The following is a 26089-nucleotide window of genomic DNA, read 5'->3' as shown; positions in this document are numbered from 1 at the left end:
TAAATTCATTCAAAACCATAAAGTCCATTGATAATATCAAAAAACATAAAGCAGAGCCTGTAGTAAGATCTGGGATTGAGTTAGCCATAACACCAGAGGATATTTCTGGTTTCATCCAGGCATATCCGGACAAAGTGCACTGGCATTGGTATGCAATGGACTCAGATAATCACAGTCAAACTGGGTTGGAGAATAGCAAAGTATTTTCTTAGGCAAGTGCATAAAATGTCATCTACACCAACACAAATATCATGTTTCTTTGCAGCAATTGCTGTAGTTTTCTGCCTAGATAGCACGAATGAATGTGTTTGAGTCTCCATGTGGAAATAGAGTTTCCCAGCATCAAAGAAAATATTCCCTGCTTAAATTCATTCCAAACCATAAAGTCCATTGATAATATCAAAAAACACAAAGCAGAGCCTGTAGCCAGACCTGGGATTGAGTTAGCCATTACACAAGAGGATATTTCGGGTTTCATCCAGGCATATCCAGTCAAAGTGCTGTGCTACTGGTATGCAATGGACTCAGATAATCACAGTCAAACTGGGTTGGAGAATAGCAAAGTATTTTCTTTGGCAGTGCATAAAATGTCATCTACACCAACACAAATATCATGTTTGTTTGCAGCAATTGCTGTAGTTTTCTGCCTAGACAGCACGAATGTGTTGAGTTTGTGTCTCCATGTGGAACTAATTAGTGTTTCCCAGCACCAAAGAAAATATTCCCTGCTTATGGGAATCACTCTCAAACTGGTTTTGGAGAAAAGCAAACTCTTTTTCTTGGCCAAGTGTATAAAAAGTCTTGTTTGCAAATATCAATATCCTGTTTGTTTGCAACGATTGCTCTAGCTTTCTTGCGTAGAGAACACGAATGTGAACATGTTTGGCCTGCATATGGAAGCACTTAGCATTTCCAGCACAAAACAAAATTTCCTCTACTGAAATTCATTCTAAAACTTAAAGTCCAATGATAATATCTAGAAAACACAAACACAGAGGTTGTAGCAAGATCTGGGATTGAGTTAGCCATAACACCAGAGGATATTTCTGGTTTCATCCAGGCATATCCGGACAAAGTGCTGTGGAACTGGTATGCAATGGACTCAGATAATCACAGTCAAACTGGTTTTGGAGTATAGCAAAGTATTTTCTTAGGCAAGTGCATAAAATATCATCTACACAAACACAAATATCATGTTTCTTGGAGCAATTGCTGTAGTTTACTGCCTAGGCAGCACGAATGTGTTGAGTTTGTGTCTCCATGTGGGACTAATTAATGTTTCCCAGCACCAAAGAAAATATTCCCTGCTTAAATTCATTCAAAACCATAAAGTCCATTGATAATATCAAAAAACACAAAGCAGAGCCTGTAGCAAGATCTAGGATTGAGTTAGCCATAACACAAGAGGATATTTCTGGTTTGTTTCATCCAGTCATTTCCATTCAACCTGTTGTGGAACTGGTAGGCAATGGACTCAGAAAATCACCCTCAAACTGGTTTTGGAGAAAAGCAAACTCTTTTCCTTGGCCAAGTGCCTAAAAAGTCATGTTTGCAAATATCAATATCCTGTTGGTTTGCAACAATTGCTCTAGCTTTCTGCGTAGAAAACACAAATGTGAACATATTGGGCCTGCATATGGAATCACTTAGCATTTCCAGCACAAAACAGAATTTCTTCTACAGAAATTCATTCTAAAACATAAAGACCATTGATAATATCCAGAAAACACAAACACAGAGGTTGTAGCAAGATCTGGGATTGAGTTAGCCATTACACAAGAGGATATTTCTGGTTTCATCCAGGCATATCCACACAAAGTACTGTAAAACTGGTATGCAATGGACTCAGATAATCACAGTCAAACATGTTTTGGAGAATAGCAAAGTTTTTTCTTAGGCAAGTGCATAAGATGTCATCTACACCAACACAAATATCATGTTTCTTTGCAGCAATTGCTGTAGTTTCCTGCCTAGAAAACACAAATGAATGAGTTTGAGTCTCAATGTGGAAATAATTAGAGTTTCCCAGCATCAAAGAAAATATTCCTGCTTAAATTCATTCAAAACCATAAAGCCCATTGATAATATCAAAAAACATAAAGCAGAGCCTGTAGTAAGATCTGGGATTGAGTTAGCCATAACACCAGAGGATATTTCTGGTTTCATCCAGGCATATCCGGACAAAGTGCACTGGCATTGGTATGCAATGGACTCAGATAATCACAGTCAAACTGGGTTGGAGAATAGCAAAGTATTTTCTTAGGCAAGTGCATAAAATGTCATCTACACCAACACAAATATCATGTTTCTTTGCAGCAATTGCTGTAGTTTTCTGCCTAGATAGCACGAATGAATGTGTTTGAGTCTCCATGTGGAAATAGAGTTTCCCAGCATCAAAGAAAATATTCCCTGCTTAAATTCATTCCAAACCATAAAGTCCATTGATAATATCAAAAAACACAAAGCAGAGCCTGTAGCCAGACCTGGGATTGAGTTAGCCATTACACAAGAGGATATTTCGGGTTTCATCCAGGCATATCCAGTCAAAGTGCTGTGCTACTGGTATGCAATGGACTCAGATAATCACAGTCAAACTGGGTTGGAGAATAGCAAAGTATTTTCTTTGGCAGTGCATAAAATGTCATCTACACCAACACAAATATCATGTTTGTTTGCAGCAATTGCTGTAGTTTTCTGCCTAGACAGCACGAATGTGTTGAGTTTGTGTCTCCATGTGGAACTAATTAGTGTTTCCCAGCACCAAAGAAAATATTCCCTGCTTATGGGAATCACTCTCAAACTGGTTTTGGAGAAAAGCAAACTCTTTTTCTTGGCCAAGTGTATAAAAAGTCTTGTTTGCAAATATCAATATCCTGTTTGTTTGCAACGATTGCTCTAGCTTTCTTGCGTAGAGAACACGAATGTGAACATGTTTGGCCTGCATATGGAAGCACTTAGCATTTCCAGCACAAAACAAAATTTCCTCTACTGAAATTCATTCTAAAACTTAAAGTCCAATGATAATATCTAGAAAACACAAACACAGAGGTTGTAGCAAGATCTGGGATTGAGTTAGCCATAACACCAGAGGATATTTCTGGTTTCATCCAGGCATATCCAGACAAAGTGCTGTGGAACTGGTATGCAATGGACTCAGATAATCACAGTCAAACTGGTTTTGGAGTATAGCAAAGTATTTTCTTAGGCTAATGCATAAAATATCATCTACACAAACACAAATATCATGTTTCTTGGAGCAATTGCTGTAGTTTACTGCCTAGACAGCACGCATGTGTTGAGTTTGTGTCTCCATGTGGGACTAATTAATGTTTCCCAGCACCAAAGAAAATATTCCCTGCTTAAATTCATTCAAAACCATAAAGTCCATTGATAATATCAAAAAACACAAAGCAGAGCCTGTAGCAAGATCTAGGATTGAGTTAGCCATAACACAAGAGGATATTTCTGGTTTGTTTCATCCAGTCATTTCCATTCAACCTGTTGTGGAACTGGTAGGCAATGGACTCAGAAAATCACCCTCAAACTGGTTTTGGAGAAAAGCAAACTCTTTTCCTTGGCCAAGTGCCTAAAAAGTCATGTTTGCAAATATCAATATCCTGTTGGTTTGCAACAATTGCTCTAGCCTTCTGCGTAGAGAACACAAATGTGAACATATTGGGCCTGCATATGGAATCACTTAGCATTTCCAGCACAAAACAGAATTTCTTCTACAGAAATTCATTCTAAAACATAAAGACCATTGATAATATCCAGAAAACACAAACACAGAGGTTGTAGCAAGATCTGGGATTGAGTTAGCCATTACACAAGAGGATATTTCTGGTTTCATCCAGTCATATCCACACAAAGTACTGTAAAACTGGTATGCAATGGACGCAGATAATCACAGTCAAACATGTTTTGGAGAATAGCAAAGATTTTTCTTAGGCAAGTGCATAAGATGTCATCTACACCAACACAAATATCATGTTTCTTTGCAGCAATTGCTGTAGTTTTCTGCCTAGATAGCACGAATGAATGTGTTTGAGTCTCCATGTGGAAATAGAGTTTCCCAACATCAAAGAAAATATTCCCTGCTTAAATTCATTCCAAACCATAAAGTCCATTGATAATATCAAAAAACACAAAGCAGAGCCTGTAGCAAGATCTGGGATTGAGTTAGCCATAACCCAAGAGGATATTCTGGTCTCATCCAGGCATATCCTGTCAAAGTGCTGTGCTACTGGTATGCAATGGACTCAGATAAACACAGTCAAACTGGGTTGGAGAATAGCAAAGTATTTTCTTAGGCAAGTGCATAAAATGTCATCTACACCAACACAAATATCATGTTTGCAGCAATTGCTGTAGTTTTCTGCCTAGACAGCACGAATGTGTTGAGTTTGTGTCTCCATGTGGAAATAATTAGTGTTTCCCAGCACCAAAGAAAATATTCCCTGCTTATGGGAATCACTCTCAAACTGGTTTTGGAGAAAAGCAAACTCTTTTTCTTGGCCAAGTGTATAAAAAGTCTTGTTTGCAAATATCAATATCCTGTTTGTTTGCAACGATTGCTCTAGCTTTCTGCGTAGAGAACACGAATGTGAACATGTTTGGCCTGCATATGGAAGCACTTAGCATTTCCAGCACAAAACAAAATTTCCTCTACTGAAATTCATTCTAAAACTTAAAGTCCAATGATAATATCTAGAAAACACAAACACAGAGGTTGTAGCAAGATCTGGGATTGAGTTAGCCATAACACCAGAGGATATTTCTGGTTTCATCCAGGCATATCCGGACAAAGTGCTGTGGAACTGGTATGCAATGGACTCAGATAATCACAGTCAAACTGGTTTTGGAGTATAGCAAAGTATTTTCTTAGGCAAGTGCATAAAATATCATCTACACAAACACAAATATCATGTTTCTTGGAGCAATTGCTGTAGTTTACTGCCTAGACAGCACGCATGTGTTGAGTTTGTGTCTCCATGTGGGACTAATTAATGTTTCCCAGCACCAAAGAAAATATTCCCTGCTTAAATTCATTCAAAACCATAAAGTCCATTGATAATATCAAAAAAACACAAAGCAGAGCCTGTAGCAAGATCTAGGATTGAGTTAGCCATAACACAAGAGGATATTTCTGGTTTGTTTCATCCAGTCATTTCCATTCAACCTGTTGTGGAACTGGTAGGCAATGGACTCAGAAAATCACCCTCAAACTGGTTTTGGAGAAAAGCAAACTCTTTTCCTTGGCCAAGTGCCTAAAAAGTCATGTTTGCAAATATCAATATCCTGTTGGTTTGCAACAATTGCTCCAGCCTTCTGCGTAGAGAACACGAAGGTGAACATATTGGGCCTGCATATGGAATCACTTAGCATTTCCAGCACAAAACAGAATTTCTTCTACAGAAATTCATTCTAAAACATAAAGACCATTGATAATATCCAGAAAACACAAACACAGAGGTTGTAGCAAGATCTGGGATTGAGTTAGCCATTACACAAGAGGATATTTCTGGTTTCATCCAGGCATATCCACACAAAGTACTGTAAAACTGGTATGCAATGGACGCAGATAATCACAGTCAAACATGTTTTGGAGAATAGCAAAGATTTTTCTTAGGCAAGTTCATAAGTTGTCATCTACACCAACACAAATATCATGTTTCTTTGCAGCAATTGCTGTAGTTTCCTGCCTAGAAAACACAAATGAATGAGTTTGAGTCTCAATGTGGAAATAATTAGAGTTTCCCAGCATCAAAGAAAATATTCCTGCTTAAATTCATTCAAAACCATAAAGCCCATTGATAATATCAAAAAACATAAAGCAGAGCCTGTAGTAAGATCTGGGATTGAGTTAGCCATAACACCAGAGGATATTTCTGGTTTCATCCAGGCATATCCGGACAAAGTGCACTGGCATTGGTATGCAATGGACTCAGATAATCACAGTCAAACTGGTTTTGGAGACTAGCAAACTGTTTTCTTAGGCAAGTGCATAAAATGTCATCTACACCAACACAAATATCATGTTTGTTTGCAGCAATTGCTGTAGTTTTCTGCCTAGACAGCACGAATGTGTTGAGTTTGTGTCTCCATGTGGAACTAATTAGTGTTTCCCAGCACCAAAGAAAATATTCCCTGCTTATGGGAATCACTCTCAAACTGGTTTTGGAGAAAAGCAAACTCTTTTTCTTGGCCAAGTGTATAAAAAGTCTTGTTTGCAAATATCAATATCCTGTTTGTTTGCAACGATTGCTCTAGCTTTCTGCGTAGAGAACACGAATGTGAACATGTTTGGCCTGCATATGGAAGCACTTAGCATTTCCAGCACAAAACAAAATTTCCTCTACTGAAATTCATTCTAAAACTTAAAGTCCAATGATAATATCTAGAAAACACAAACACAGAGGTTGTAGCAAGACCTGGGATTGAGTTAGCCATAACACCAGAGGATATTTCTGGTTTCATCCAGGCATATCCGGACAAAGTGCTGTGGAACTGGTATGCAATGGACTCAGATAATCACAGTCAAACTGGTTTTGGAGTATAGCAAAGTATTTTCTTAGGAAAGTGCATAAAATATCATCTACACAAACACAAATATCATGTTTCTTGGAGCAATTGCTGTAGTTTACTGCCTAGACAGCATGAATGTGTTGAGTTTGTGTCTGCATGTGGGACTAATTAATGTTTCCCAGCACCAAAGAAAATATTCCCTGCTTAAATTCATTCAAAACCATAAAGTCCATTGATAATATCAAAAAACACAAAGCAGAGCCTGTAGCAACTTCTGGGATTGAGTAAGCCATAACACAAGAGGATATTTCGGTGTTCATCCAGGCATATCCGGAAAAAGGGTTGTGGAACTCGTATGCAATGGACTAGAAAATCACCCTCAAACTGGTTTTGGAGAAAAGCAAAATCTTTTAATGCGCCAAGTGGATAAAAAGTCATGTTTACAAATATAATTCTCATGTTTGTTTGCAACGATTGCTTCAGTTTTCTGCGTAGAAAACACGAATGTGAACACATTTGGTCTACATATGGAAGCACTTAGCATTTCCAGCACAAAACAAAATTTCCTCTACTGAAATTGATTCTAAAATGTAAAGTCCATTGATAATATCCAGAAAACACAAACACAGAGGTTGTAACAAGATCTGGGAAAAAATGTGTTGAGTTTGTGTCTCCATGTGGAACTAATTAGTGTTTCCCAGCACCAAAGAAAATATTCCCTGGTTAAATTCATTCAAAACCATAAAGCCCATTGATAATATCAAAAAACACAAAGCAGAACCTGTAGTAAGATCTGGGATTGAGTTAGCCATAACACAAGAGGATATTTCTGGTTTCATCCAGGCATATCCGGACAAAGTGCACTGGCATTGGTATGCAACGGAATCAGATAATCACAGTCAAACTGGTTTTGGAGACCAGCAAACTATTTTCTTAGGCAAGTGCATAAAATGTCATCTACACCAACACAAATATCATGTTTCTTTGCAGCAATTGCTGTAGTTTTCTGCCTAGATAGCACGAATGAATGTGTTTGAGTCTCCATGTGGAAATAGAGTTTCCCAGCATCAAAGAAAATATTCCCTGCTTAAATTCATTCCAAACCATAAAGTCCATTGATAATATCAAAAAACAAAAAGCAGAGCCTGTAGCCAGATCTGGGATTGAGTTAGCCATAACCCAAGATGATATTTCGGGGTTCATCCAGGCATATCCATTCAAAGTGCTGTGCTACTGGTATGCAATGGACTCAGATAATCACAGTCAAACTGGGTTGGAGAATAGCAAAGTATTTTCTTTGGCAAGTGCATAAAATGTCATCTACACCAACACAAATATCATGTTTGTTTGCAGCAATTGCTGTAGTTTTCCGCCTAGACAGCACGTATGTGTTGAGTTTGTGTCTGCATGTGGGACTAATTAATGCTTCCCAGCACCAAAGAAAATATTCCCTGCTTAAATTCATTCCAAACCATAAAGTCCATTGATAATATACAAAAACACAAAGCAGAGCCTGTAGCAAGATCTGGGATTGAGTTAGCCATAACACAAGAGGATATTTCGGGTTTCATCCAGGCATATCCGGAAAAAGTGTTGTTGAACTGGTGTGCAATGGACTAGAAAATCACCTTCAAACTCTTTCTGGAGAAAAGCAAAATCTTTTAATTCGCCAAGTGGATAAAAAGTCATATTTACAAATATAATTCTCAAGTTTTTTGCAACCATTGCACCAGCTTTCTGCGTAGAAAATACGTTTGTGAACACATGTGGCCTACATATGGAAGCACTTAGCATTTTCAGCACAAAACAAAATTTCCTCTACTAAAATTGATTCTAAAATGTAAAGTCCATTGATAATATCCAGAAAACACAAACACAGAGGTTGTAACAAGATCTGGGAACGAATGTGCTGAGTTTGTGTCTCCATGTGGAACTAATTAGTGTTTCCCAGCACCAAAGAAAATATTCCCTGCTTAAATTCATTCAAAACCATAAAGTCCATTGATAATATTAAAAAAACACAAAGCAGAGCCTGTAGCAAGATCTGGGATTGAGTTAGCCATAACACAAGAGGATATTTCTGGTCTCATCCAGGCATATCCGGACAAAGTGCACTGGCATTGGTACGCAATGGACTCAGATAATCACAGTCAAACTGGTTTTGGAGTATAGCAAACTATTTTCTTAGGCAAGTGCATAAAATGTCATCTACACCAACACAAATATCATGTTTCTTTGCAGTAATTGCTGTAGTTTTCTGCCTAGACAGCACGAATGTGTTGAGTTTGTGTCTGCATGTGGAACTAATTAGTGTTTCCCAGCACCAAAGAAAATATTCCCTGCTTAAATTCATTCCAAACCATAAAGTCCATTGATAATATCAAAAAACAAAAAGCAGAGCCTGTAGCAAGATCTGGGATTGAGTTAGCCATAACCCAAGAGGATATTTCGGGTTTCATCCAGGCATATCCAGTCAAAGTGCTGTGCTACTGGTATGCAATGGACTCAGATAATCACAGTCAAACTGGTTTTGGAGACTAGCAAACTGTTTTCTTAGGCAAGTGCATAAAATGTCATCTACACCAAGACAAATATCATGTTTGTTTGCAGCAATTGCTGTAGTTTTCTGCCTAGATAGCACAAATGTGTTGAGTTTGTGTCTCCATGTGGAACTAATTAGTGTTTCCCAGCACCAAAGAAAATATTCCTGCATAAATTCATTCAAAACCATAAAATCCAGTGATAATATCAAAAAACACAAAGCAGAGCCTGCAGCAAGATCTGGGATTGAGTTAGCCATAACACAAGAGGATATTTCGGGTTTCATCCAGGCATATCGGGAAAAAGTGTTGTGGAACTGGTGTGCAATGGACTAGAAAATCACCCTCAAACTGGTTTTGGAGAAAAGCAAAATCTTTTAATTCGCCAAGTGTATAAAAAGTCATGTTTACAATTATAATTCTCATGTTTGTTTGCAATGATTGCTCCAGCTTTCTGCGTAAAAAACACGAATGTGAACACATTTGGCCTTCATATGGAAGCACTTAGCATTTCCAGCACAAAACAAAATTTCCTCTACTGAAATTGATTCTAAAATGTAAAGTCCATTGATAATATCCAGAAAACACAAACACAGAGGCTGTAGCAATATCTGGGATTGAGTTAGCCAAAACACAACCGGATATTTCTGGTTTCATCCAGTCATATCCGGACAAACTGCTGTGGAATTCGTATGCAATGGACTGAGAAAATCACAGTAAAAATGGTTTTGGAGAAAAGCAAAGTCTTTTCGTTAGGCAAGTGCAATAAATGTTACCTATACATACCTAAATATCATGTTTGCCACAGATCCTCTGGCTTTCTCCGTAGAAAATACGAATGTGTAGAGCTGGTGTCTCCATGATGAACCAATTAGTGTTTCTACGGTACAAAATTAAATGTTCCCTGATAGAAACATTCAAAACAATAAAGTCCGTCGACAATATCCAGAAAACACAAACACAGAGGCTTTCACAATATTTTGGATTGAGTTAGCCAAAACACAAGCGGGTATTTCTGGTTTCATCCAGTCATATCCACACAAAGTATTTTGGAATTCGTATGCAATGGACCGAGAAAATCACAGTACAAATGGTTTTGGAGAAGAGCAAAGTTTTTTCATTAGGCAAGTGCATAAAATGTCATCTATACAAACAGAAATATCATGTTTGTTTGCAGCGGTTCCTCTAGCCATCTCCCTAGAAATGGCAAATATATAGAGCTGCTGTCCCCATGTGGAACCAATTAGTGTTACCAAGCTCAACATAAAACATTCCATGATAAAAAACATTCAAATCAATAAAGTCTGTGGATAATATCAGGAATACCCAAACACAGAGGCTTTAGCAAAATCCGGGATTTTGTTAGCCATAACAAACCCGGTTATCCGGTTTCAACAAGTCATATCCGGACAAAGTGGTGTGGAATTCCTATGCAATGGACTGAGAAAATCACAGTGAAAATGGTTTTGGAGAAAAGCAAAGTCTTTTCGTTAGGCAAGTGCATAAAATGTGATCTCCACACAGAAATATCATGTTTGTTTGCCGCAGTTCCTCTAGCTTTTCCGTAGAAAATACGAATGTGTAGAGCTGTTGTCGCCATTTGGAAGCAATTAGTGTTTCCAAGCAAAAAATTGAATGTTCCCTGATAAAAAACATTCAAAACAATAAAGTCCATGGATAATATCCGGAAAACACAAACACAGATGCTGTAGCAATATCTGGGATTTAGTGAGCCATAACAAAACCGGATATTTCCGGATTCATCCGGTCATATCCGTACAAAGTGGTGTGGAATTCGTATGCAATGTACCGAGAAAATCACAGAAAAATGGTTTTGGAGAAAAGCAAAGTCTTTTCGTTAGGCAAGTGCATAAAATGTGATCTCTACACACAGAAATATCATGTTTGTTTGCCGCAGTTCCTCTAGCTTTCTCCCTAGAAAATACAAATATATAGAGCTGGTGTCTCCATGTGGAACCAATTAGTGTTTCCAAGCACAAAATGAAATGTTCCCTGAAAAAAAAATCAAAACAATAAAGTCCGTGGATAATATCAGGAATATACAAACACAGAGGCTGTAGCAATATTTCAGATTGAGTTAGCCAAAACACAACCGGATATTTCCGTTTTCATCCAGTTATATCCGGACAAACTGGTGTGGAATTTGTATGCAATTGATCGAGAAAATCACAGGAAAAACGGTTTTGGAGAAAAGCAAAGTCTTTTTGTTAGGCAAGTACATAAAATGTCATCTATACAAACAGAATTATCATGTTTGTTTGCCTCAGTTAATCTAGCTTTCTCCCCAGAAAATACGAATGTGTAGAGCTGGTGTCTCCATGTGGAAACAATTAGTGTTTCGCAGCATAAAATTAAATGTTCCCTAATAAAAAATATTCAAAACAATAAAGTCTATGGAAAATATCAGGAATACACAAACAGAGAGGCTGTGGCAATATCTGGGATTGAGTAAGCCAAAACAAAAGCGGATATTTCCGGTTTCATCCATTCATATCCGGACAAACTGGTGTGGAATTCGTATGCAATGGACCGAGAAAATCACAGTAAAATTGGTTTTGGAGAAAAGCAAAGTCTTTTCGTTAGGCAAGTGCATAAAATGTCATCTACAAAACATAAATATCATGTGTGCCACAGTACTTCTATCTTTCTCACTAGAAAGTACGAATGTGTATTTCTGGTGTCCCCATGATGAACCAATTAGTGTTTCTTCGGTACAAAAATAAATGTTCCCTGATAAAAATATTCAAAACAATAAAGTCCATCAATAATATCCAGAAAACACATACACAGAGGCTGTAGCCATATCTGGGATTGAGTTAAGCAAAACACAACCGGATATTTCCGTTTTCATCCAGTCATATCCGGACAAACTGGTGGGGAATTCGTATGCAATGGACCAGGAAAATCACAGTAAAAATGGTTTTGGAGAAAAGCAAAGTCTTTTTGCCAAGGCAAGTGCATAAAATGTCATCTATTCAAACAGAAATATCATGTTTGTTTGCCAGAATTCCTCTATCTTTCTCCCTAGAAAATACGAATGTGTAGAGCTGGTGTCTCCATGTGGAAAGAATTAGTGTTTCACAGCACAAAATTAAATGTTCCCTGATAAATAACATTCAATACAATAAAGTCTGTGGATAATATCAGGAATACACAAAAAGAGCCTGTAGCAATATCTGGGATTGAGTTTGCCCAAAGAATACTGGATATTTCCGGTTACATCCAGTCATATCCAGACCAACTGGTTTGGAATTCATATGCAATGGACCGAGAACAAGAGTAAAAATGGTTTTGGAGAAATGCAAAGTCTTTTCGTTAGGCAAGTGCATAAAATGTCATCTATAGAAACAGAAATATCTTTGTTTGCCGCAGTTCCTCTAGCTTTCTCCCTAGAAAATACAAATGTGTAGGGCTGGTGTCTCCATGGGGAAAGCTTTAGTGTTTTGCAGCACAAAATTAAATATACTGATAAAAAATATTCAAAACAATAAAGTCTCTGGATAATATCAGGTATACACAAACACAGAGGTTGTAGCAATATCTGGGATTGAGTTAGCAAAACACAACCAGATATTTCCGGTTCATCCAGTCATATCCAGACAAACTGGTGTGTTCGTATGCAATGGACCGAGAAAATCACAGTAAAAAGGGTTTTGGAGAAAAGCATGGTCTTTTCATAAGGTAAGTAGATAAAATATCATCGATACAAACAGAAATATCATTTTGTGTGCCACAGTTCCTCTAGCTTTCTCCCTAGAAAATATAAATGTGCAAAGCTGGTGTCTCCATGTGGAACCAATTAGTGTTTCAAGGGTACAAAATTAAATGTTCCCTGATAAAAACATTCACATCAAAAAAGTCCGTGGATAATATCCAGAAAACACAAACACAGATGCTTTCATAATATTTCGGATTGAATTAGCCAAAACACAACCGGACATTTCTGGTTTCATCTAGTCATATCCGGACAAAGTGGTGTGGAATTCGTATGCAATGGACCGAGAAAATCACAGTATATATGGTTTTGGGAAAAGCAATGTCGTTTCGTTAGGCAAGTGCATAAAATGTCATCTAGACAAACAGAAATATCATGTTTGTTTGCAACAGTTCCTCTAGCTTTCTCCCCAGAAAATACGAATGTGTAGAGCTGGTGTCTCCATGTGGAAGAAATCGTGTTTCGCAGCACAAAATTTAATGTTCCCTGATAATAACATTCAAAACAATAGAGTCTCTGGATAAAATCAGGAATACAAAAAAAGAGCCTGTAGCATTATCTGGGAATGAGTTAGGCAAAACAAAACTGGATATTTCCGGTTTCATGCAGGCATATCCGGACAAAGTGGTCGGGAATTCGTATGCAATGGACCGAGAAAATCACAGCACAAATATTTTTGGAGAAAAGCAAAGTCTTTTCGTTAGGCAAGTGCATAAAATGTCATCGATACAAACAGAAATATCATGTTTGTTTGTCGCAGTTCCTCTAGCTTTCTCCATAGAAAATACGAATGTTTAGAGCTGGTGTCTCCATGTGGAAACAATTACTGTATCGAAGCTCAAAATAAAATGTTCCCCGATAAAAAGCATTCAAAAAACTAAAGTCCATTGATAGTATCCAGAAAAAACAAACTCAGAGGCTGTAGCACTATCTGGGATTGAGTTAGCCAAAAAAAAAAAAAAAAAAAAAAAACTGGATATTTCTGGTTTCATCCAGTCATATCCGGACAAAGTGGTCGGGAATTCATATGCAATGGACCGAGAAAATCACAGTAAAAATACTTTTAGAGAAAAGCAAAGTCTTTTCGTTAGGAAAGGGCATAAAATGTCAGGTATACAAACAGAAATATCATGTTTCTTTGCTGCAGTTCCTCTAGCTTTATCCCTCGGAAATACGAATGTGTTGAGTTGGTGTCTCCATGGGGAAACAATTAGTGTTTCGCAGCAAAAATTAAATGTTACTGATAAAAAATATTCAAAACAATAAAGTCTCTGGATAATATCAGGTATACAGAAACACAGAGGTTGTAGCAATATCTGGGATTGAGTTAGCAAAACAGAACCCAATATTTCAAGTTTCATCCAGTCATATCCAGACAAAGTTGTGTGGAATTCATATGAAATGGACTGAGAAAATCACAGTAAAAATGGTTTTGGAGAAACCAAAGTCTTTTCGTTAGGCAAGTGCATAAAATGACATCTATACAAACAGAAATATCATGCTTGTTTGCTGAAGTTCCTCTAGATTTCTCCCTAGAAAATACGAATTTGTAGAGCTGGTTTCTCCATGTGGAACCACTTAGTGTTTCCAAGCACAAAATTAAATGTTCCCTGAAAAAAAACATTGAAAAAAATAAAATCTATGGATAATATCAGGAATAGAGAAACACAGAGGCTGTAGCAATATTTGGGATTGAGTTAGCTAAAACACAACCAGATATTTCCGGTTTCATCCAGTCATACTCGGACAAACTGGTGTGGAATTCGTATGCAATGGACCGACAAAATTACAGTAACAATAGTTTCGGAGAAAATCAAAGTCTTTTCTTTGTGCAAGGGCATAAAATGTCATCTATACAAACAGAAATATCATGTTTGTTTTCCACATTTCCTCTAGCTTTCTCCCTAGAAAATACGAAAGTGTAGAGCTGGTGTCTCCATGTGGAACCATCTAGTGTTTCCAGGCACAAAATTAAATGTTTCCTGATAAAAAACATTCAAAACAATAAAGTCCGTGGATAACATCAGGAATACAGAAACACAGAAGATGTAGCAATATCTGGGATTGAGTTAGCCAAAACAAAACCAGATATTTCCAGTTTCATCTAGTCATATCCGGACAAACTGATGTGGAATTTGTATGCAATCAACTGAGAAAATCACAGTAGAAATGGTTTTGAGAAAAGCAAAGCCTTTTCATTAGGCAAGTGCATAAAATGTCATCTATACAAACAGAAATATCATGTTTGTTTGCCGCAATTCCTCTAGCTTTCTCCCTAGAAAATAATAATACGTAGAGCTGGTGTCTCCATGTAGAACCTATTACTGTATCCAAGCTCAAAATAAAATCTTCCCCAATAAAAAACATTCAAAATAATAAAGTCCATTGACAATATCCAGAAAACACAAACAAGAGGCTGTAGCAATATCTGGGATTGAGTTAGCCAAAACACAACCGGATATTTCCGGTTTCATCTAGTCATATCCGGACAAACTGGTGTGGAATTCTTATGGAATGGACCATGAAAATCACAGTAAAAATGGTTTTGGAGAAAAGCAAAGTCTTTTCGATAGGCAAGTGCATAAAATGTCATCTAGACAAACAGAAATATGTTTGTTTGCCGCAGTTCCTCTAGCTTTCTACCTAGAAAATACGAATATGTAGAACTGGTGTCTCCATGTGGAACCAATTACTGTATCAGAGCTCAAAATAAAATGTTCCCTGATAAAAAAAATTCAAAACATTAAAGCCCATTGACAATATCCAGAAAACACAAACATAGAGACTGTAGCAATATCTGGGATTGAGTTAGCAAAACACAACCGGATATTTCCGGTTTCATCCAGTCATATCTGGACAAACTGTTGTGGAATTCATATGCAATGGACCGAGAAAATCACAGTACAAAGAGTTTTGGAGAAAAGCAAAGTTTTTTCATTAGACAAGTGCATAAAATGTCATCAATACAAACAGAAATATCAGGTTTGTTTGCCACAGTTCCTCTAGCTTTCTCCCTAGAAAATAGGAATGTGTAGAGCTGGTGTCTCCATGTGGAACCAATTACTGTATCCAAGCACAAAATAAATGTTCCCTGGAAAAAACATTCAAAACAATAAAGTCCGTGGATAATATCAGGAATACACAAACGCAGAAGCTGTAGCAATATTTCGGATTGAGTTAGCCAAAACACAACCGGATATTTCTGGTATAATCCAGTCATATCCGGACAAACTGGTGTGGAATTCGTATGCAATGGACTGAGAAAATCACAGTAAAAATGGTTTTGGAGAAAAGCAAAGTCTTTTCGTTAGGCAAGTGCATTAAATGTAATCTATAGAAACAGAAATATTATGTTTGTTTGCCGCAGTTCCTCTAGCTTTCTCCCTAGAAAATCGAATGTGTAGACGTGGTGTTGACATGATGAACCAGTTAGTGTTTCTACGGTCCAAAATTAAATGTTCCTGGAAAAAACTCATTGAAAACAATAAAGTCCATCGATAATATCCGGAAAACACAAACACAGAGGCTTTCACAATATTTCGGATTGAGTTAGCCAAAACACAACCGATTATTTCTGGTTTAATCCAGTCATATCCGGACAAACTCCTGTGGAATTCCTATGCAATGGACCGATAAAATCACAATAACAAAGGTTTTGGAGAAAAGCAAAGTCTTTTCGTTAGGCAAGTGCATAAAATATCATCGATACAAACAGAAATATCATGTTTGTTTGCCGCAGTTCCTCTAGCTTTCTCCGTAGAAAATATGAATGTGTAGAGCTGGTGTTGACATGATGAACCAGTTACTGTTTCTATGGTACTAAATTAAATGTTCCCTGATAAAAATATACAAAACAATTAATTCCGTCGATAATATCCAGAAATCAAAAACACAGATGCTTTCACAATATTTCGGATTGAGTTAGCCAAAACACAACCGGATATTTCTGGTTTCATCCAGTCATATCCGGACAAACTCCTGTGGAATTCGTATGCAATGGACCGAGAAAATCACAGTACAATGGTTTTGGAGAAAAGCAAAGTCTTTTCAGTAGGCAAGTAGATAAAATGTCATCTATGCAAACAGAAATATCATCCTGGTTTCCAGGAGTTCCTCTAGCATTCTCCCTAGAAAATACAAATATGTAGAGCTGGTGTCTCCATGTGCAAGCATTTAGTGTTTCCAAGCACAAAATTAAATGTTCCCTGAAAAAAAAAAACATTGAAAACAATAAAGTCCGTGGATAATATCAGGAGTACACAAACACAGAGGCTGTAGCAATATCTGGGATTGAGATAGCCAAAACAAAACTGGATATTTCTGGTTTCATCCAGTCATATCCGGACAAACTGGTGTGGTATTCGTATGCAATAAACCGAGAAAATCACAGTAAAAATGGCTTTGGAGAAAAGCAAAGTCTTTTCATTGGGCAAGTGCATAAAATGTCATCTAGACAAACAGAAATATCATGTTTGATTGCCGCAGTTCCTCTAGCATTCTACCTAGAAAATAACAATACGTAGAGCTGGTGTCCCCAGGATGAACCAATTTGTGTTTCAATGGTACAAAATTAAATGTTCCCTGATAAAAATATTCAAAACAATAAGTCCCTAGATAATATCCAGAAAAACACAAACACAGAGGCTGTAGCAATATTTCGGATTGAGTTAGCCAAAACACAACCGGATATTTCTGGTTTCATCCAGTCATATCCGGACAATGTGGTGTTTAATTCGTATGCAATGGACCGAGAACATCACAGCAAAAATGGTTTTGGAGAAAAGCAAAGTCTTTTCATTAGGCAAGTAGATAAAATGTCATCGATACAAACAGAAATAACATTTTTGTTTGCCGCAATTCCTCTAGCTTTCTCCCTAGAAAATACAAATATATAGAGCTGGTGTCTCCATGTGGAACCAATTACTGTATCAGAGCTCAAAATTAAATGTTCCCCGATAAAAAACTTTGAAAACATTAAAGTCCATTGATAATATCCAGAAAAGACAAACACAGAGGCTGTAGCAGTATCTGGGATTGAGTTAAGCAAAATATAATTGGATATTTCTGGTTTCATCTAGTCATATCCAGACAAACTGGTGTGGAATTCGTATGCAATGGATCGAGAAATCACAATAAAATTGGTTTTGGAGAAAAGCAAAGTCTTTTCATTAGGCAAGAAGATGAAATATCATCGATACAAAGAGAAATACCATGTTTGTTTGCCGCAGTTCCTCTATCTATCTCCTTTGCAATTACGAATGAGTAGAGCTGGTTTCCCCATGATGAACCAATTAGTGTTTGCAAGCAAAAAATTAAATGTTCCCTGATAAAAAACATTCAAAACAATAAAGTCCATGGATAATATCCGGAAAACACAAACACAGAGGCTGTAGCAATATCTGGGATTGAATTAGCCAAAACAAAACCGGATATTTGCGGTTTCTACCAGTCATATCCAGAAAAACTGGTGTGGAATTCGTAGGCACTGGACCGAGAAAATGACAGTAAAAATGTTTTTGGAGAAAAGCAATGTCTTTTCGTTAGGCAAGTGCATAAAATGTCATCTACACACAGATAAATATCATGTTTGCTGCAGTTTTTCTAGCTTTCTCCATAGAAAATACGAATGTGTAGAGCTGGTGTCTTTGTGGTAACAATTAGTGTTTCGCAGCACAAAATGAAATGTTCCCTGATAAAAAAACTTTCAAAACATTAAGGTCCATTGATAATATCCAGAAAACACAAACACAGAGGCTGTAGCAATATCTGGAATTGAGTTAGCTAGAACAAACCCGGATATTTCCGGTTTCATGAAGTCATATCCGGACAAATTGATGTGGAATTCGTATGCGATGGACCGAGAAAGTTACAGTTAAAATGGTGTTTGAGAAAAGCAAAGTCTTTTTGTTAGGCAAGTGCATAAAATGTCATCTATACAAACAGAAATATCATGTTTGTTTGCCACAGTTCCTGTAGTTTTCTCCCTAGAAAATACAAATGTGTAGAGCTGGTGTCCCCATGATGAACCAATTAGTCTTTCAATGGTACAAATGAAATGTTCCCTGATAGAAACATTCAAAGCAATGAAGTTCATCGATAATATCTGAAAACACAAACACAGAGGGGGAAACAATTGCTGGGATTGAGTTAGCCAAAACACAAACGGATATTTCAAGTTTCATCAAGTCATATCCGGACAAAGTGGTGTGGAATTTGTATGCAATGGACCGAGAACATCACAGTAGAAATGCTTTTGGAGGAAAGCAAAGTCTTTTTGTTAGGCAAGCGCATACAATATCATCTACACAAACAGAAATATCATTTTTGTTTGCCACAGTTCCTCTAGCTTTCTCCCTAGAAAATACAAATATGTGTTTCCAAGCACAAAATTAAATGTTCCCTAAAAAAAACATTCAAAAAAATAAAGTCCGTGGATATTATCAGGAATACACAAAAACAGAAGCCGTAACAATATCTGGGATTCAGTTAGCCAAACCCAAGCGGATATTTCCGGTTTCATCCATTCATATCCGGACAAACTCGTGTGGAATTAGTATGCAATGGACTGAGAAAATCACAGTAGTAATGCTTTTGGAAGAGAGCCGAGTCTTTTCGTTTGGCAAGAGCATAAAATATCATCTATACAAACAGAAATATCATGTTTGTTTGCCACAGTTCCTCTAGCTTTCTCCCTAGAAAATACGAATATGTGGAGCTGGTTTCCCCGTGATGAACCAATTAGTTTCTCCCAGCAGAAAATTAAATGTTCCCTGAAAAAAACATTCAAAAATAATAAAGTCCGTGGATAATATCAGGAATACACAAACACAGAGGCTGTAGCAATATTTCGGGTTGAGTTAGCCAAAACACAACTGGATATTTCTGGTTTCATCCAGTCATATCCGGACAAAGTGGTTTAGAATTCGTATGCAATGGACTGAGAAAATCACACTAAAAATGTTTTTGGAGAAAAGCAAAGTCTTTTCGTTAGGCAAGTGCATAAAATGTCATTGATACAAACAGAAATATCATGTTTGTTTGCAGCAGTTCCTCTAGCTTTCTCCCTAGAAAATACGAATGTGTAGAGCTGGTGTTCCCAATATGAACCAATTAGTGTTTCTATGGTACAAAATTGAATATTCCCTGTTAAAAACATTCAAGACAATAAAGTCCATCATAATATCCAGAAAAAACAAACACAGAGGCTTTCACAGATTTCGGATTGAGTTATCCAAAGCACAACCAGATATTTCTGGTTTCATCCAGTCATATCCGGAAAAAGTGGTGTGGAATTCGTATGCAATGGACCAAGAAAATCACAGTGAATATGGTTTGGAGAAAAGCAAAGTCTTTTCGTTAGGCAAGTGCATAAAATGTCATCGATACAAACAGAAATATCATGCTTCTTTGCCGCAGTTCCTCTAGCTTTCTCCGTAGAAAATACGAATGTGTAGAGCTGGTGTCTCCATGTGGAACCAATTAGTGTTTCCAAGTACAAAATTAAATGTTCCCAGAAAAAAAAATTCAAAAAAATAAAGTCCGTGGATAATATCAGGAATACACAAACACAGAGGCTGTAGCAATACCTGGGATTGAGTTAGCCAAAACAAAACAGGGTATTTCTGGTTTCATCCAGTCATATGCGGACAAACTGGTGTGGAATTCGTATGCAATGGAACGAGAAAATCACAGTAAAAATGGTTTTTGAGAAAAGCAAATTCTTTTCGTTAGGCAAGTGCATAAAATGTCATCAACACAAACAGAATTATCATGTTTGTTTGCCGGAGTTCCTCCAGCTTTCTCCCTAGAAAATACGAATGTGTAGAGCTGGTGTCCCCATGATGAACCAATTAGTTTTTCCAAGCACAAAATTAAATGTTCTCTGATAAAAACCTTTAAAAAAAATAAAGTCCATGGATAATATCAAGAATACACAAACACAGAGTCTGTAGCAATATTTCGGATTGAGTTAGCGAAAACACAAGCAGATATTTCTGGTTTCATCCAGTCATACCCGGACAAAGTGCTTTTGAATTCTTATGCAATGGACCGAGAAAATCAGTAGAAATGGTTTTGGAGAAAAGCAAAGTCTTTTCGTTAGGCAAGTGCATAAAATGTCATCGATACAAACAGAAATATCGTGTTTGTTTGCCGCAGTTCCTAGTTTTCTCCCAAGAAAATACAAATATTTGGAGCTGGTGTCTCCGTGTGGAACCAATTACTGTTTCCAAGCACAAAATTAAATGTTCCCTTAAAAAAAAACTAGAAAAAAATAAAGTGTGTGGATAATATCAGGAATACACTAACAGAGTGACTTTCACATTATTTCAGATTGCGTTAGCCAAAACACAACCGGATATGTCTGGTTTCATCCAGTCATATCAGGACAAACTGGTGTGGAATTCATATGCAATGGACCGAGAAAATCACAGTAAAAATGGTTTTGGAGAAAAGCAAAGTCTTTTCATTAGGCAAGTTCATAAAATGTCATCTAGACAAACAGAAATATCATGTTTGATTTTCACAGTTCCTCTAGCATTCTCTGTAGAAAATACGAATGTGTGGAACTGGTGTCTCCATGTGGAACCAATTAGTGTTTCCAAACACAAAATTAAATGTTCCCTGATAAAAACATTCAAAACAATAAAGTCCGTGGATAATAACCAGAATACACAAACACAGAGGCTGTAGCAATATTTCGGATTGAGTTAGCCAAAACACAACCGGATATTTCTGGTTTCATCCAGTCATATCCAGAAAATGTGGTGTGGAATTCGTATGCAATGGTTAGAGAAAATCACAGTAAAAATGGTTTTGGAGAAAAGCAACGTGATTTCTTTAGGCAAGTGCATAAAATGTGATCTATACAAACAGAAATATCATGTATGTTTGCAGCAGTTCCTCTAGCTTTCTCCCTAGAAAATACAAATATTTAGAGCTGGTGTCTCCTTGTGGAACCAATTAGAGTTTCCAAGCATAAAATGAAATGTTCCTTGAGAAAAAACATTCAAAACAATAAAGTCCGTGGATAATATCAGGAATACACAAGCACAGATCTGTATCAATATCTGGGATTGAGTTAGCCAAAACAAAACCGGATATTTCCGGTTTCATCCAGTCATATCCGGACAAACTGGTGTGGAATTCGTATGCAATGGACCCTGAAAATCACAGTAAAAATGGTTTTGGAGAAAGCAAAGTCTTTTTGTTAGGCAAGTGCATAAAATGTCATCGATACAAACAGAAATATCACGTTTGTTTGCCGCAGTTCCTCTAGCTTTCTCCCTAGAAAATACGAATGTGTAGAGCTGGTGTCCCCATGATGAACCAATTCGTGTTTCAACGGTACAAAATGAAATGTTCCCTGATAAAAACATTCAAAACAATAAAGTCTGGGGGGCAGAGCCAAGATGGCGGATAGTGAGGACTTGCGCCTTAGGTTGGGAAAATAAAATTTCATAAAAGTGGAATTACTGTAGTCTCAGGAAAAGACTGAAGAAAAAAACTGCAGAGGAAACGCTTCCAGATCTAGTGGATGTGAAACAGAGGACTTACAGGGAGCCCACCGCGTGGAAAACCAACCGAGACAAGCCGAGTGGCGGGAGAGGAGCCAGAGCCACAGAATCTCGCCAGCGCGGGAACCCGAGGAGGGTAAGACAAAGACCTCAGAAACCCAAGACATTGGGGGAGGGGGGAACAGAGGCCTCTCCCTTCACTCACCAAGCAAAACAAAGAGCACAGCGATTTTACATATGTAAAGCGCAGCCAAACTCAGTAACTTTAGCGAAACTCGAGAACACTTTGAGGGCTGCATAAACTCTTTGTGTGGTCCTAGGTGTAGATCAAACAAATACTCACAGAGGCCAGATTTCAACTACCCTCAACTCCACTCCCAACTGAGTCAAAAAAAAAAAAGAGAGAGAGAGAGAAAGCGAGCCAGCAAGGAGCAAGTGAGTGAGCAATCTGGGAGAGTCACTCTTTACACAGCCTTAAACCTAAAAAATCAAGCATAGCTCTCTGGCCACACCCATCACAGCCCCTAAGGATTCAACAAAGCAGACAGCTCACTTAGAGGCATAGTATAACGAGAAAAAAAACACCACAGCAAAAACAAAACAAAACAAAACAAAACAAAAAAACCATAAATTATCTCCAACATGCCAAACAACAAACATAGAAGCCGAGGTAACAAGAGCAAGGAAGACACTATGACGCCCCCAAGCGAACAAGACATGCCAATGCAAGATTATGAAGATGAAGAGATAGGGGAAATGCAAGAAGCAGATCTCAAAAAAATGATAAGAACATTAAGAAGTTCTCAAAAACAAATTCTTGAACTACAGAAATCCTTAATGGACAAGATAGAAAATCTCTCCCGTGAAAATGAAATATTAAGGAGGAATCAAAATGAAATGAAACAACTAGTAGAACAGGAAACTGAGATAGTGACCAAAAACCACAATGAAATGAAGAACTCAATAGATCAAATGGCAAACACATTAGAGAGCCTTAAAAACAGAATGGGTGAAGCAGAAGAGAGAATATCGGAATTAGAAGACAGAGAACAGGAAAGGAAACAGTCAAATCAAAGAAAAGAAGAAGAAATCAGAAATCTAAAAAATACTGTCAGGAATCTACAGGATACTATTAAAAAACCCAAATTCGTGTTCTAGGAGTTCCTGAAGGCATGGAAAGGGAGAAAGGATTAGAAGGCCTTTTTAGTGAGATACTAGCAGAAAATTTCCCAGGTTTGGAGAAGGACAGAGACATCCTAGTACAGGAAGCTCAGAGAACCCCTAATAAACATGATCAAAAGAGATCCTCACCACGACACGTCGTAATCAAACTCACCACAGTGAAACACAAAGAAAAGATCCTAAAATGTGCAAAAGAGAATGCCAGATTACTCTCAGAGGATCTCCAATTAGACTCACAGCTGACTTCTCATCAGAAACCCTACAAGCCAGGAGAGAATGGCGAGACATAGCCCAGGTACTAAGAGAGAAAAACTGCCAGCCCAGAATATTATATCCTGCAAAGCTCTCATTTCTGAATGAAGGTGAAATAAAGACCTTTCACAGCAAACAGAAATTGAAAGAATTTGTCGCCACTCGTCCAGCCCTGCAAAAGATGATTAAAGATGTGTTACATACAGAAACACAGAAACACCGTAACCAATATGAAAGAAGGTAAAGGAACGAAACCTCACAGCAAAAGACCACAAGAATCTCAAACCAGATATTAGAAAATATCTTTGGCAAATGGCAGGGCAAAGTTACTCCTTCACAATAGTCACATTGAATGTTAATGGCTTGAACTGTCCAGTTAAAAGACACCGATTGGCTGATTGGGTTAAGGAACAAAACCCATCTTTTTGCTGCTTACAAGAAACTCATCTTTCCAACAATGATCCATACAGACTGAAAGTGAAAGGCTGGAAAAAGATATACCATGCCAACAGAAATGAAAAAAGAGCGGGCGTAGCCATCTTAATATCGGACAACATAAACTTTACCACAAAAACTGTCAGGAGAGACAAAGAGGGGCACTATATAATGATTAAGGGATCCATTCAACAGGAAGATATAACAATTATCAATGTATATGCACCTAATCACAGGGCACCAGCTTATTTAAAAGACTTGTTAAGGGACTTAAAGGGAGACTTAGACCCCAATACAATAGTACTGGGGGACTTCAATACTCCACTCTCAGAGATAGACAGATCAACAGGACAGAAGATCAACAAGGAGACAGCAGATTTAAATGACACTATAGCCCAAATGGATCTAACAGATATCTACAGAACATTTCATCCTACATCTAAGGACTTTACATTCTTCTCAGCAGTATATGGAACCTTCTCTAGGATTGACCACATACTAGGCCATAAAGCAAGTCACAGCAAATTCAAAAGAATTAGAATCATACCATGCAGCTTCTCAGACCACAAAGGAATGAAATTGGAAATTAGCAACTCGGGAATCCCCAGAGCACGTGCAAACACATGGACATTGAACAACATGCTCCTGAATGAACAATGGGTCATAGAAGAAATTAAAAGAGAAATCAAAAATTTTCTGGAAGTAAATGAGGATAACAGCACAACATACCAAAACCTATGGGATACAACAAAAGCAGTGTTAAGAGGAAAGTTTATATCAATAGGTGCCTACATCAAGAAATTGGAGCGGCACCAAATAGATGAGCTTTCAAGTCATCTCAAGGATCTAGAAAATCTGCAGAAAACCAAACCCAAACCCAGTAGAAGAAGGGAAATAATTAAAATCAAAGAAGAAATCAACAGGATTGAATCCAAAAAAACATTACAAAAAATCAGCCAAACGAGGAGCTGGTTTTTTGAAAAAATAAACAAAATTGACACCCCATTGGCCCAACTAACTAAAAAAAGAAGAGAAAAGACCCAAATCAATAGGATCAGAGATGAAAAAGGAAACATAACAACAGACACCACAGAAATAAAAAGAATCATCAGAGATTACTACAAGGACTTGTATGCCAGCAAACAGGGAAATCTATCAGAAATGGACAGATTCTTGGACACATACAACCTACCTAAATTGAGCCAGGAAGACATAGAAAACCTAAACAGACCCATAACTGACACAGAAATTGAAACAGTAATAAAGGCCCTCCCAACAAAGAAAAGCCCAGGACCAGATGGATTCACTGCTGAGTTCTACCAGACATTTAGAGAAGAACTAACTCCAATTCTTCTCAAACTATTCAGAACAATCGAAAAAGAGGGAATCCTCCCAAATTCTTTCTATGAAGCCAGCATCACCTTAATTCCTAAGCCGGAAAAAGATGCAGCATTGAAAGAGAATTACAGACCAATATCCCTGATGAACAGAGATGCAAAAATACTCAATAAAATTCTGGCCAATAGAATGCAACAACACATCAGAAAGATCATCCACCCAGACCAAGTGGGATTTATCCCTGGTATGCAAGGATGGTTCAACGTCCGCAAAACAATCAACGTAATACACTACATTAACAGACTGCAGAAGAAAAACCATATGATTCTCTCAATAGACGCAGAGAAAGCATTTGATAAAATACAACACCCTTTCATGATGAAAATTCTAAGCAAACTGCGTATGGAAGGAACATTCCTCAATACAATCAAAGCAATATATGAAAAACCCACGGCCAACATCCTATTGAATGGGGAAAAGTTGGAAGCATTTCCGCTGAAATCTGGTACCAGACAGGGATGCCCACTCTCACCACTGCTATTCAATATAGTTCTGGAAGTTTTAGC

Source organism: Lepus europaeus, chromosome 6, assembly GCF_033115175.1.
Source record: "Lepus europaeus isolate LE1 chromosome 6, mLepTim1.pri, whole genome shotgun sequence".
Lineage (NCBI taxonomy): Eukaryota > Metazoa > Chordata > Mammalia > Lagomorpha > Leporidae > Lepus > Lepus europaeus.
Note: the sequence above shows the minus strand (reverse complement) of the source record.